General features: G+C 44.7%; 1 protein-coding gene across 13 annotated transcripts in view; it reads right to left on the bottom strand.

Moving 5' to 3' along the window:
- The window catches only part of PKNOX2 (PBX/knotted 1 homeobox 2), a 303,585-nt gene that overhangs the window by 260,382 nt on the left and 28,755 nt on the right, over window positions 1-14,448 (bottom strand). For 3 of the 13 annotated variants that reach the window (XM_073903917.1, XM_073903932.1, XM_073903923.1), the window contains exons 1-3: window positions 13,934-14,049; window positions 8,703-8,799; window positions 8,036-8,137 (exon numbers count right to left, since the gene is read on the bottom strand). The exons of 2 other annotated variants lie outside the window; for them this stretch is intronic. The gene's annotated coding sequence lies outside the window, so the exon portion shown is untranslated. Of the gene's footprint in view, window positions 1-4,843; window positions 4,885-8,035; window positions 8,138-8,702; window positions 8,800-10,107; window positions 10,153-13,933; window positions 14,058-14,448 lie in introns of those variants that run through there. 8 more of the 13 variants (XM_073903918.1, XM_073903920.1, XM_073903922.1 and 5 more) reach the window with 5 other exon arrangements.

The following is a 14,448-nucleotide window of genomic DNA, read 5'->3' as shown; positions in this document are numbered from 1 at the left end:
CAGAAGCCGGTCCTTACCACATTGCAGGGGGAGGGTAAGAAAGAATGACCGAATGAAGGAACAAGATACCCAATGTACCCAGCACGGGGAGCATGGCTTGCTTAGCAAGGAAGAACAAAGTACCAACAATAATAATAGCTAATATGTATTGATGATTTGCTCAGTGCCAGACTCCAAGCTAAGTGCTCAAGATGCACTGCTTAATCACATTCCCATGATGTCGCCATGAGGCTGAGATAAGGGGAGGAAACTTTCACCAAGTAACAAGTGTGTGGACTCAGGCAGGCTGCCTCCAGGAACCATTCTCTGGTTCACTCATTCAGCGTGCATACACTGATAGCCTCTAAGAAGTGTACCAGCTCGCGGACTCCCATCCAGCATCGAGGCTGGCCAGGCACCTGCCAGGTCCTTGGGCTAGAGAGATGAGTAAAGCACAATCCCTGAACTCAGAGATCTCAGGTTTTCAGCGACCAAGGGAAATGTAGGAAAGCCTACCCCTGTCTTCAGATCACACTGTTCTACAGGCAGAGAAACTGAGACTGGGTAGGAGGGGGAAGGATAAGGTCAAGCTCAAATCGCTCCTGCCTTAGTGGGGCAAATGAGAGTCAGCTTGCCTTGTCTAACCAAACCAGGGCTTGTCATCAAGCTCCACCCTTCCCTGGCGAATTTGTAAACATGCTTTGTCACTTCTTGGCCACAGGTCCTCTTGACAGACTCAGCATGTCTTCTGCCTGCATCCTCATTGGCTGCGATCACAATGCACAGTGGGAATGTCAACACTCAAGTCAAAACTCATCCATTCCAGAAACTCTTCTTAATTCAGGACACTCAGGTCCTGTATCCTTTTGAATTTGTGGGCTCACATTTCCACTATAGTAGTATGCATTTGAATGCTGCTTTGTACATGTTCTTAAATTTCAAAAATGTATGCATTAGCTTCCCAACCAGATTTGGAACTTCTTAAAGGCAAGGACTAAATACATCTATCTTACCTTCCCAATCTCCAAGCATTTGGTAGCAACCTCAGCCTATGTGAATTGCCTAATAAATGCTGATGGCTTGATCTCTTGTGCTCAGACATAACTATGTGTGTCTGTGTGCATGTGTGTATGTCTGTCTGAAACAGTATGTATAGCAGGGGTGTTTGTGTCTACAAGTATCACGTAAGTCCGTGTGCATGCATTCTCCAGCTACTGCAGTCATGGAAGCTTGGGCACACAGCAGCACAATCCGTCAATTTCCAGACGTTATCTCTCATGATAATTTCCTGCCAAATCTTTGAGTTGCAATTAAGAAAGTAGATAATTTGAAACATTTTCCTCTCCATGTTGAGATGGATTATAATCCTAATTTGATAAAGACTCTTAATGACTCATTAGCCACCCTTGGCTTCTCCTCAGGTCATCCAACTTCCCAGGCGCAGGGAGGCAGCAACGCTCAGGCCATTACGTGTTATTGCTTCAGCAGCACTAAAACCAAGACACAACAAAGCCACAACGGCGCGCCAGAGCCCTTGAATTCTCTTTTCTTCAACTCCTAGATTTGGACATTGGATTTTCTTTTCCTGGCTTTGAACAAAATCTCTAATTTCTTGATAACCCAAATGCTCTCCCTGGGGTCTTTGCATGCTGCCCGAGCTGGTACGTATAATGCATTGTAGGCTTCCCTCTGCATAGCGGCAGAGGGATACCTGATCTCAAACCTCTGGCCCCTACCCCCACTACAGTTTGTTTCCTAGGAAATGATCCCCAAGTCCAAAGGGTAGGGTTCCTGGGAGCAAGGACTATTTCAACTTGTTTACAGATGATAACCATGTAATAGCCCCCTTTCTGCTCTGGCTGACCAGGGATCAGAAAGCACAGAAGGGGGGCACCTGGGTGACTCAGTCGGTTAAGCATCTATCTTCGGCTCAGGTCATGATCCCAGGGTCCTGGGATCAAGTCCCGCATTGTGCTCCCTGCTCAGTGGGGAGCTTGCTTCTCTCTCTCCCTCTGCTGCTCCTCCTGTTTGTGCTCTCTCTCTCTCTCTGTCAAATAAAGAAAAAAAAAAAAAGCACAGAAGTTCTTTGGGGAAGTTACCCCACCCATTCATTTCCTTTTCCCCTGGCAGAGTGGCACCTCTTCCAGGCTCCAGGCATAAATAATTAAATTCTTCACAGAGTGATGGTTTCCCTTGGGTCACCCAGTCTGGAATTTAAGAACCCTGACTCTCGGAAAGTTCTAACTCATACATGGACCCATGTGGACATGTGTACAGCATACATGGACACACACTCATCACAGATGTTCCCATAGGATGCACAGCCACACCTCCACAGAAGCACAGAGACAGCATGCGTACATGTGCAAGGACTTCTTTGAATGGCCCTTGACCCTGAGATCTGGTAGGTGAGTAAGGAGGAGAGGGAGGCTTAGTCAAGCAGCGAACATATCTTTGTTGCATGCCTACTACATGCCAGGCACTGTGCCAGGTGCTGGGGTACCATGTGGCACAAAGAGAATGGAGAAGCTGGTGATGATCAAACATAGTCGGACCAGTGGTTGCTGCACTCGGAGTTGGAGCCGGTGGGGGAGGCATCTGTCAGACTTCTGAGCTCAAATTCCTTTCCCAAACCTCCCCCATGTGTGTTCTTACCCCTGTCCCTGCTCTACTCTATCCCTGATGTCTACAGGGTAGGCTTGGGTGAGATAAAAAGCTCCCCTACCCCACTCCCGCCTTGCACATTCGATCAATGTGACAAATGCTCTCTGGGCAGGACCCCTGAGGCTGTCTTCGCTGCCACCCACCCCTCCTTCCTTCCCAATGAGTCCAGGGAGATCTGAGCAGAGGAGTGATGGATAGCCCTGTCTTATTGTTCCAGACTCCGAATCCAACAGGGGCCTGGGAGAGCTGTATAAATCAGAGCCTGGGCTGGGCTCTCACCAGCGTGAGGGCTCAACAAGAGGAATGGAAGGCGAGGGACCATAAAACTGTCTGTGGGCTAAGTCGTTTCATTTCAAGTCAGGGCCAGGGAGAGAAAATGTTTGGTTCTTGGGAGACAGACTCATTTGAAGAGGATGGATAAGCTGGTGGAGGTCTGCACGTCTGCATGCTCAGAGGGAAGGAGGCTGAGGGAGGCTGGTCCCACAGGGGGATACCGGACGAGTTGTCCCTCATCTCTGGTGTCCACTCATTCCTACCACCCAAGAGGGGTGGGGTATGTATGCTCATGTCCCAAACTTTGATAAGGTTTAGAAAAATTAGTCTCTAGTGAAGAGAGAAGACTTTTGTCCCAGATGGCTGATAAACTATAATTTCCCCTTCTTTGACAAAAGAACAGCTGGGGGGTTAAAAAAAAAAAAAAAGAAAAGGCAATGCTGGGCATTAGCTCTAACTGTGATCAAACCGGGATCAGATAGAGACAGGAGCTATTCCCATTTCATTTACTGAAACTTGTATGGAACAGCTAGTGTGTGTCAGGCACTGTGCTTGGTGGTGGGGGCACAGAATCATGTGGCCCTCCTCTCAAGGGGCTCCCAGTGTAGCTGGAGACACAGAGAAGCAGTCTCCTAAATGAATGGCACGTAGTTCAGTATCCTTTGTCACAGCACCTGTGACAAATCGCTGCATCTATTGATTTGCCTGTCATTCTCCCCTCATTAGACTGGAAGCTCCTTGAAAGGAGAAAGGGAAGGAACCAACATTTGAGCGCCAATGAGAGGCTCCCGTTAGGCACTTTCAAGTCACTGCACATCATCCACCATAACACTTCATGGTATATTTTATTATCCTCATTTTACAAGAAGATTGAGGCTCAGAAAGGTTAATTCACTTGCCCAAGGCCAAAGGGAGTACGTGGGCGAGCTGGGACTCAGCTCATATTGGTGCTTCCCCACACGCTGCTCACAGGGTCTCACTCACACTGTGCCTTCAGCTCCTGAAGCAGTGAGCCAACTCAGGAAGCTGTTGACTACATACCGGAGGGAGGGAGGGGCACAGCGCAGCATGCGGCTAATGCTGCTGGATGGGTGGGTCAGGAAGACTTTGCTGAGGAAGGGATTACTGAACAGTTTTAAAGAACAGAATAGAATTTGCCAAAATGACAACAGATGAAAGTCAATGTAGGTGGAAACACGTACAAAATGATGTGGAGGTGTGAAATGGCATCCCGTGTGCTGGCCATCTACCCAAGAGCTCCCTGCCTCACCCACGACCTCCTTTACCCTTCCTGCTCCAGGCCTAAGAAACAAGAGCTCAGCAGTGACCCAACGGGGTGTCTGTACTATGCAGTACAGTATGTTTCTTTGGCTGTTACTGTTATCTTTCCTGGGACTAGATTATGAGATCCAGGTAGGATCCAGTCTGCTTTACTCATAAGTATAATTCTAACACCTAGAATGGTGCCTGACCAATTTTGGAATGAGTGACAGATGTGGACCAGGAAAAGGGGGTGTTCTCTACATCTCTGCCTTCCCATGAGGCTGGTATAATTGGGCCAGACTAGGAGTCCCTCCTGTTTGGGGTCAGGGAAAACCATTTTATGGCCAGACAACCATTGAGATAGGACCAAAGGCGGTGAAGCCCAGGGTCCTTGAGCAGTTGGCGAACTGCTTCTCTGTGTTCTCTGCTTCCTCCTCTCTAGTTCAGGAGCCAAAACTAGGATGTGGGCTCAGAGAACGTGGCCACAGAACTGACCTTGGACCTGCCCCTACTCTTCAGCTTATGCTAACAGGATGAATCTCTGTGGGGCAGAAGCCTGAGGAACACCAATATTTAAGGGACAACGCAAAGCAGAGGAGCATATAAGGGAAACTGAGGAGAGCCCAGGGAGCTCTGAGACCCAAAATGACACCCAGTTACCTACCTGTCTTCTAGAGCTTAGTGGCTATCACACCACAGAAGTCTGTGGATCACCAATCCAACTTCTAGAAATGATAAAGGTATTAACCAAGGACAAGAACGAAAGAGGGAAAAAACAGTGTGTTAAAAAGTGTTTCACAGTTTTGGTTTTTTTTTTTTTTTAAAGATTTTTATTTATTTATTTGACAGAGAGACAGAGAGAGAGCACAAGGAGGCAGAGCGGCAGGCAGAGGGAGAGGGAGAAGCAGGCTCTCGCTGAGCAGGGAGCCCGACGCAGGGCTCGATCCCAGGACCCTGGGATCATGACCTGAGCCGAAGGCAGCCGCTTAACCCACTGAGCCACCCAAGCACCCCTATTTCACAGTTTTTAAACAAAACGAGGGAAGAGTGGTACTGGCTCAACAGAAAGAGGAAATCACAAGCCAAGGGCCTGTAGTGGGGGCTGATCCACTCTGCAGAACCCCAAAATCTTCAGCCCTCAGAGGCACTAAGTCTCATAGCCCTGGGGCCAGATATGTGGCTGGACTGGGGGCATTGGTAGGAAATCTGTTTATAAAAGGGATCCCCACTCTCCCCACCCAGCCTGTCAGCCATACTCCTTTGTCCTCCAGTAAATGAGACTTTTTTTTTTCCTTTGGAGGAACTGAATAAGAACAATACTGGACTTGGGAACACCAAGTGTGCTGGAGGGTGAATGAATTAAGGGGATATCTGCATGCTGAACTCTGTGACCATTAGTCCTTTCTTTGGCCTTGCTGGATACTCCCTGTCACCACCAACCAGTAGTTTGGAAGATTCTTCTTTGAATAAGTGAACAACTCCAAGAGAACTCCAGTTACTGATATTTGAAGTTCCTTCAATAAAAGACTCACTTTCCACCTGGTCACCCTCTGTGACGCCCACTAGTTGACAAACTCTGCCATTTACCTAACAAGCTTCCAAAATCAACTTTCAGTGTCTCTTCCTTAAATATAAATAAGCAGTCAAGAATCAGCAGATACTTAAAAAAAGACTCAAACTTGATAAAAGGAGACCGAAATAAACAGGAAAAAAAGAAGATCTGAGGTGATAGAGATTTTGCAAGGAGGAATAAAAAAGTTCAAAAAAGAGCAATAACATCAATTCAAGAAGAGGAAAGCTTATATTCATAAAACAAGAAGGGATTACAATAAAAAGGAAAAATAAATGAAAAAAGCCTCTCTGAAATTAAAATATAATTAACTTTAAAAAAAACAAAACTCATAAGATTTGGCAGACAAAGTTGAGGAAGACTTCCAAAGAAGGAAACAAAAGAGAGAGATGACTAACAAGAGAGAAATAATTAGCCCAGCACAAAGAATGAAAAAAAGATATCTACCAAAGCCTACCACCATCACCATTGTGATTTTATAAGACTGACATGCCGCCTATTGCACTAAGGTAGCCAGTTATTGTGATTTTAAACCGTGAGGGATAAATAAAAGTTCCTGCAATTTTCTAAGGAGAAAAAGAACCAGGTAAAGAAAACAAGAATGAGAATATTAAACTTCTCCAAAAGCACCATCAGATGTTAAAAGATAACAGAGAAAGGCCTTCCAAATTCTGAAAGAAAGTATTTTTTAATCTAGAATTCTATACCCAAATAAATTATCAAACACACGTCAGAGTAGTACAGAGATATTTTCAGGTAGTCAGTGACTCAAGACAATTACCTATGAAGTACTCATACTTAAGAAGTTATTGGAGAGGGGTGCCAGGCTCGCTCAGCATTAGACTCTTGATCCTGGGATTGTAAGTTCGAGTCCCGCATCAGGTGTAGAGATTACTTAAAAATAAAATCTTTAAAAAAAGAGAAAAGAATGGAATTTAGCAATTTAGTTTGATAATAATGTAATAACAAAGACAGGGAATTCAGGAAATAGGGACTCCAACATAAGAAGGTAAAGGAACTATTCAGAATGATGGTAAAGGGAAACCTCAGAATAACAGTATGCAGTATTCCAATTCTAAGAGCAGCCAATCCAGATTGGAGCAGAAAAACAGAAGGTTCTTGGAGGGATAACTGTAAAAGGAAAAATGGAACAGATGGGTTTGAATGTGTGCAACATGGTATTAACAGGCATGCAGTTGAGTTGTTGAACCATTTGAAAAAAAATTAATTATAAGTACATTTGGGCATCAGGTCAATTAAAAAGGAGGCAATGATTAACTCCAGGAAAAACAAAGAATTGTACAAAAGAGACTATATGATCACAGTGTACCACTTGACTCAAGAGTAAATAATATTTGCATAGTCACTAGTATATAAACACTAAATATCAATGTAACAAAACAAAGTTTATGTTGGACAGACAAAAGGAGGGGAAATGCAGGGATGGCACTGGGGGAGAAAGGTGTGGGAGAAACTAAGGTCTCATCCACCAAGGTAGAGAGTCAATATACAATTTCTAAAATTGGTAAATCAAGAAATAACAGTGTAATTAGAGTATTTAAAAATATGGCAACATTTACAAATGAGAAATGAGCTGAAAGAGTTGAAGTTGACTGACTCAGGGGCGGGGACTTGGGAACGTGAAAGGCTGAGGCAAGGCAACTGCTGATTTCCAAACTGTGTATCAGTATTATTTGATTAAATTGAAAATTAAACTTCTGAAAAGAGTCTCTATGGCTCACATACAGTCCAGCCTAGCTTCTTATGATATAAGATCAGATAATAATTTGGAGCCAAAGTTCTGGCTGAAATAAAGGATGCATTTTTATGTGAGTGTCTGCCTGTCTCCCCTTTGGAGACCTGACATGGTGGTGGATGGTCAATAGGTTTCAAAGATTAAGAAATCTGATCCTGACCTACAGTCGTGGATATTACAGGCAATTCTCAAACATATCATATTTCATATCTGAGCATGCTGGTCTCTCTGATTAGAATAAACAAACCTCCCAAGCCCCTAACAAGGGGAACTTCCCTTCAACTTTTAAAACTCTCCTAAGCTATCACCTCTTCTCAAAAGTCCTTCCTGATGTCTCCTCTCTGAAGAGTTACTTCTTTCCTTTTTGGGCCTACTTCTGAATCATCTGTGTCTATATCCAGCAAAGCATCCAAAACCCCGTGATTCAGTTGGAAATAAGCTGTCTCTCCAGCTACTCTGTCGTCCTCTCTATAGTCAGCAGATTGTGCTAGTTATGCTGCAGGATAAACAACAAAATCTCAGTCACTCACCACATAAAGGTTTATCTTTCATCATGTTATATGTTGGCTGTGGCTCTGGCTCTACTTCCTATCTTCTCTTTATGTGGGTCTTATTCTGGACATGCCATTCTCCTGGCAGACAGAAAAGAGAAAATGTGTGTGGGACCACAAAATGTTCCCAAAAGCCTCTGCTCAAAAGTGACCTATCACTCCTGCTTCATTTTCATTGGCCAAAGTAAGTCACATGATGAAGTCTGATGTCAATGGCACAGATAAGCACATTCCTGTCACAGGGAGAGGCAGCAAATAATTGGGTGCCATAATACCATCTACTACAGTCTCCCTGTTGGGATCCACTTCTTATTCCTGTATACTGGACCTAGCACAATGCTTGGCACCAAGTAGTTATTCAGGGCAGCTTCATTGACTTAAACTGAATTGTCAAATAATAACTTAGCCCAATATACAACCTGAGGACAGAAAGAGATTTGGAAAGGGCCTAAAAAAATGAAAAAAGCTTAACATAGAGCTGGGAGGGTATCTCCAACAGACTCAGGGTATGTGGAACAGCACCGAGCTTAGAACCAAGAGACTCGGGTTTCAGTTCAGACTCTGAAAGTCATTACACCTCTCTGGGCTCATCTTTAAAATGAAGGAGATGAAGTAGAGGATCTCTAGGGTCTTTTCCAGTCCTAACCTTTTAGGAGTCTGTCATAGAACACTTCAGCCTGGGTCCCTGAGTAACTGCTTGCCAATCAGCCGACTTCTAGTAGTTACGGTAGCCAGTTGTACAACTGAGAAGAAAAGAAGCCCCAAAGTCACATCATACGCCAAAATGAATTTCTAAACACTGAAAATTCAATGATGACAATAAGAGAAAATAAAACTGTACTTCAAAAATGAATGTGTTTTCAACAAAAATGTTAAGTGGCAAATGTTTTCTTTAAAACAAACCATTTTCTGTTTTGAGCACATTGTTCTAGACAGAGGGATATCCATTACACAAAAGCTACTTATCACGACATTGCAGAGGGGTGATTACACATCTGAATGTACCCACACTGAGTTCTGGTTCACAAATGGAAATCATCACATAAGTAGAAACTGTCTCGCACATAGTGAGAGTTCGGTGTTTGTTGAATGAATAAATATGGGCCTTGGTTGGACTTCTTGAGCACTGAAGCTATCATTACCAATCCAATGTAGCCCTATTCCTCTGTAGCTGGAGCTGGTCTTGATTATTTTTCAAAGCTTTTGGAAAAAAAATTAATCTAAAAAGGGTTGAGAAATCCTGCAGCTAATGTACTAAGAGAATGATGTACTAAGAGAATTATTTAACAGATGGTGGGTCCTAAGCCCTGTGTTCTCAACAGCAGAAGGCAAATGTGATGACCCTGTTTGATTAGAGAAACTTGTACTCTTAAGTTTTCACCCAGAAATTGGGGATGTCAAATCAGGTATCCACAACCACCAGATAATAACAGCATGTACATATCATTTACTGAATGCCAGGACTATTCTGAGTTCTTTACTTATATTAACTTATAACTATCATAGCAATTGTAGGAAAGGGGTTCTGTTATCATCACCATTTTACTGATGGGGGAATCAAGGTCCAGAAAGGTTAATTAACCTGTCCAGGGTCACATGCTGAGTGGCAGGGCTAGGCTTTGAACCCAGGCAATCAGGCTCCAGAGTCTGTTCTAAAGACCCCTCTACGTTATATTGCCTTGAGGGGGCAGCATGCTACCAGGTGAGTTGGATTCATTCTTGGATATAGTTGTAGCCTGGAACCATAAGCCTATCTTCACCCCCTCATCCATAAAGACCCTTCCCACCTGTTCCCTGTGCCAGCCTGGGAGACTGTGGCTTCCACCCTCTGATCACGGGTGCCATGAGGAAAGTGTGACTGGCTCCCTCATTGATCCTTATCCATCTCCAAGTTTCTGGACTCCCTGTCCCCTTGCCTGGATGAATATAAGGAAAGATAACCTCTCCCTCATACAGTGAGGTCCAGTTTCTAGTGGCCTGAGCACCGCAATCACCATGCCAGGCTCTTTCCTACAAAAAGCAATCAATATTGTCCCATCCCACATCCTCACCCTTTCCTGCTCCTCGGTCTATAACTGCTATTGATTACATCAGAGCTGGAAAGCAAATGCCAAAATATATCAATCAGTCACCAAGGTGCCAAAGAGACTTTATTAAAACCATTACACCTTCTTCTGTTTTCCTGCCCACCCCACGTTCCTCAGCCCAGTGGCCATTTCTTTTGGAAGGTTTCCAAGAACTTTGCAGACATGATCTGATGGCTGGTGGAATTTCCTCTATTTGGGGAAAATTTAGACCCAGAGAAGGAGCAAGAACAAGTCCCATGGTGAGAAGATGGAAACCAGGTGTGTGAAAATATGTGCATGTGTCTGTGCAGTATATATATGAAAATGTGCACGTACATATGTTTGTTTAAAGAAAAATCTAGAACTTAGTCACATTTCAGAAACATTTTGTAATTATCGCTGAAATTTTTACAAATCAATTCCTTCTGGTTGCTTAATGTCCTTCACTAAGTGGTTTAATTGTGAAATTTCACTTTATAATTGGGTTCATTTTAATGCAGAAAGAGGCAGATTTGCATAAGCAAATGACAAACAGTTGACAAAATCCATTAGCAGAGAAGCAGGAATCCGAATAGCCACACACCCTGGGTTGTCGGTTTAGAATCAAAAGCTATATGGTAAGGAAGGCCCTGGCCAAACCCAGACCAAGTTCTGCTGCCCCTGACCAGACAAAGGGGAAGGAGGAAAAGTATTTCAAATGCTCTTAACATATTACCAGGACAAGAGGAAGACTGCCAGTGTGGCAGGAGAGACAGAGTGAAGGAGAATTTCTGCTTGTCAATGAAAGACCAAAGACCTTTTCTTTGAAACTCCAGGCAAGGATTTAAAAAGAATTACCAGTTTTACAAAGCTCTTTGACAATTCTTTTTCCAGGTGAAAAGAATACTGGACTCAGAGTAGACGGGACTATGGAGAATCCAACTTCTCGTCCTCACCCTGCCACTAACTAGCAGGGATCTTCCTGCTGAGGTCTCAGTTAGACCATACCTGAATGTCTATGTTTGTTTGTTTCTTTCTTTCTTTTTTTCTTAACGATTTTATTTATTATTTGAGAGAGAGCACAAGTGGGCGGAGGGGCAGAGGAAGAGGGAGAAACAGACTCCCCGCTGAGCAGGGAGCCAAATGCAGGGCTTGATCCAAGGACCCTGGGATCATGACCCGAGCCAAAGGCAGACGCTTAACTGACTGAGCCACCCAGGCGCCCCTGAATGTCTATGTTTCTAAAGCTCCGACTGTCATTACCAGTAATTGACGAATTCTCTCATTCATTCACTCAACAAATACTTATTGAGTGCTTGCGATGAATAGGTCCTATAGACATTACAGAGAATCACAAGGACATGGGGTGAGGGCTAAGGTAAGAAATATATAAATAAACAGTAGATAAGGCCCTGCCCTCATGGAACGTACAGTCTAATGGAGTGTTACAGACTGAATTGTGTCTCCTTAAAGCTTATAGTCTGACAGGACTGGTGTCCTTCTAAGAAGAGGAAGAGACACCAGATCTTTCTCTCTCTCTCCATGCACACACAGATAGGAGGCCACGTGAGGATGCTGTGAGAAGGTTGCCATCTGCAAACCAGGAAGAGACACTGCACCAGAAACCAACCCTGTTGACACCTTGATCTTGGACTTGCCAGCCTCCAGGTCTTAAGAAAATGAGTTTCTGTTATTTAAGTGACCTAGTCTGTGGTATTTTGTTATAGCAGCTGGAACAGACTAATACACTGGGGGGAAGGGAAAGGCACGGTGCTATGGAGTTCAGGTTGAGCTGCTTTGCCCAGTCTAGGGGATGAGGAAGGTTTCCCAGAGGACCTGACCCCTAAAAGGTCAGGAGAACTAGCAGGGGAAAGGCAGGAGGTAGAGGGGAGTTCCCAGGTAGGACGTTCACACGTGTGAAGACCTGCAGGTAAGAGGAGTTCAGTTGGGGGAGCCAAACACACTTCCTTGTGGATGGAGCCTGAAGTGTCAGAGGAAGAGGGTAGCAAGAGTGGGGCTCAGGAGGTAAGGGGAGCCAGGTGGGGGAGGTTTCAGAAGCAAACATGTCTCTGAAGATTTCAAAGGCCAAGGAGCTGCCACACCTTTTGAAACTTTGGGTTCACCCCATTGACACTTCTGATTCTGCTGGAAAAAATGCCAGCTTGATTTCTGCAGGCACAAAGAAGTAGTCTGCTTTTCTTGCCTCCCTAACCAGTGAAGTCCTTCTTTGTGTGTTTGCATAGGTCCCTTGTGGAAATGCTTTGCTTTTTCATCCCTAAGCTTCCTCCTTGCCTTTCGAAGCATCTTCTGGGACAGCCTCTTCTTCACGTGTTTGCCTTCAGTTCTGCAAAATTCCTTTGCTTTTTGTTAGTAATTGCTGGTGCTTGTTGAGTTAGCTAATGCCAACCACGTACCAGGCACTGTTTTAAGGGCTTTCTGTGTATCAGCAGCTTTTATTTAATCCTCACAACAACCCTCTGAAACAGATTCTGTTAACTCCAGTTTATGGAAAAGGAAACTGAGCACAGAGAGATTAAGACACTTGCCCAGGGCCACTCAGCTAAATGAAGAAGCCAGGATTAAAACCAGCACAGTGTAGCTTGGATGTCCATACTTTTAACTACTACTGTGCTCTGTTGTTTTTTGTGGAAAAAAAAAAAAAAAAAAAAAAAAAACAGATGGAGAAACTGGGGTCACCTAGGTTCTCACGGCTAGTTGAAGTGCTGGGGCTGTTTCTGATTCCAGAGCCTACGCTCTTAACCTCTTGAAGGAATGGAGAAGCAGCTGCTGGCTTTGAGAGTGACTCAGGAAGTAGGCTAGATAGAACTATTGTGGAGTAGTTGAGGAGTAAGGGAGAGAGATGGAGAGAAGCAGGAAGTTGGGGTCACACTCAGGTTTCTGGGTAAACCGTACAACCAAACCTTTGTTATTTTGTGCCACTTTATTGATTTGTTTACTCATTGTCTCAATCATTGAACAAATGCTTATTCAGAACCTATTCTGTTTCAGGCACTGGGCTGGGAAAGTAGGGAAAGAGGAGCAGGTAAGTACTGAGAATGACCATGAACCTTACCAGTGCCTTCCCCGTGCCCTCATCTATGGAGCTCAAGGACTTTCAAGGACATTCGAGGGGATGGAGTTGATATATAAATAAATACAACAAATTATTATGGTGTGATTATACATATCTATCAATATATGTCCATCTACCTATAATGTATTAAAAGGAGGACCGCCTATCTCTGGCTAAAACAGGTGGGGCATCACTTTGAAGAAGGTGCCATTTGAGCCAGTCATGAAGGATAATGGGAATATCCTAGGAGAGTAGCTGGTTCCTTGGAGCTTCCCTGAAAAGTATGTCGCCGATCCCCATATTCTGGGACAGAGTCGTGGAATTATATAATATTCACACTGAAAGAAGCCTTAGAGGTCATCTGGCCCCACCCCATTCATCCACAGGCGGCTAGCTGAGCATGGCCAGGCCTGGGGTGAGGCAAACCGTAAGGGAGCATTTCCTTTCAAGGCCCTGGGAGTGCGGCCCAGCCCTAATCCCAGCCCTGAAACTGAGGCACAGCTTTCCTGGGGTTCCAACAACCAGTCAACGGCCAACAGTACCTTGCAAGAACCACCCCCGCCCCACCTCCACCCCAGTTTTCTGGGCTTTGTGATTCATGGGTTGTGGGGAGCCAGGCAAATGGAAAAGAAGATGAAGAGGAGTCAAGAAAGTCACCGTGGTTTCTGGTTTGTACAACTGAAGGAACAGCTCTAAACCTCTACCTCCACCACCCTCAACCCCTCTCAAGTTCCCGGCTTCCCCACCCCCAAGTCTTACGGTTAGAAGTAAGGATGTCTTCCTCGTGGTATCCCTCCCTCTCGTCTCTCTGCTACCCGCTCTCCCAACGCCACACCTCCCCAACATTTATTTCAGCTTCTGATTCTCTTTTCAGAGAGAATGGCCCCCAACGAGCGCCTGCGCACGTCCACCGCGGAGGTCACAGGGCTGCAGTTCAACAATCTGCCGGCAGGGGGCAGGCCTGCCGCGAGTCCGGACCCTGCCCGAGCCTCCCAGCCCCCAGCCCAGTCACAACTCCTTAGAGATGCAAATTGAGAAGCAGCCTTCCTAACCCGAGAGGGCTGCTAATTCTCTGACGAGTATGCAGATTTCCATCCTGCCTTTGCCTGGGTTTATTTGTTTTACTTTGCAATAAATTTAATACAGACTCCCTGAAGCAGAGAGGCAGATGGACTATAAACTCTGCATTTTGAGCAGCCTTAGTTACTAGGTTAGTGTGGTTTTTGATCCCTACTTAAATTATATCTATGAAATTTGACATGGATTTGGGTCTG

The sequence above is a fragment of the Callorhinus ursinus genome, unplaced genomic scaffold (assembly GCF_003265705.2).
Source record: "Callorhinus ursinus isolate GAN/ISIS: 27379988/994484 unplaced genomic scaffold, GSC_fseal_2.0 scaffold19, whole genome shotgun sequence".
Classification (NCBI taxonomy): domain Eukaryota; kingdom Metazoa; phylum Chordata; class Mammalia; order Carnivora; family Otariidae; genus Callorhinus; species Callorhinus ursinus.
This window is presented reverse-complemented; position numbering and strand designations above follow the sequence as displayed.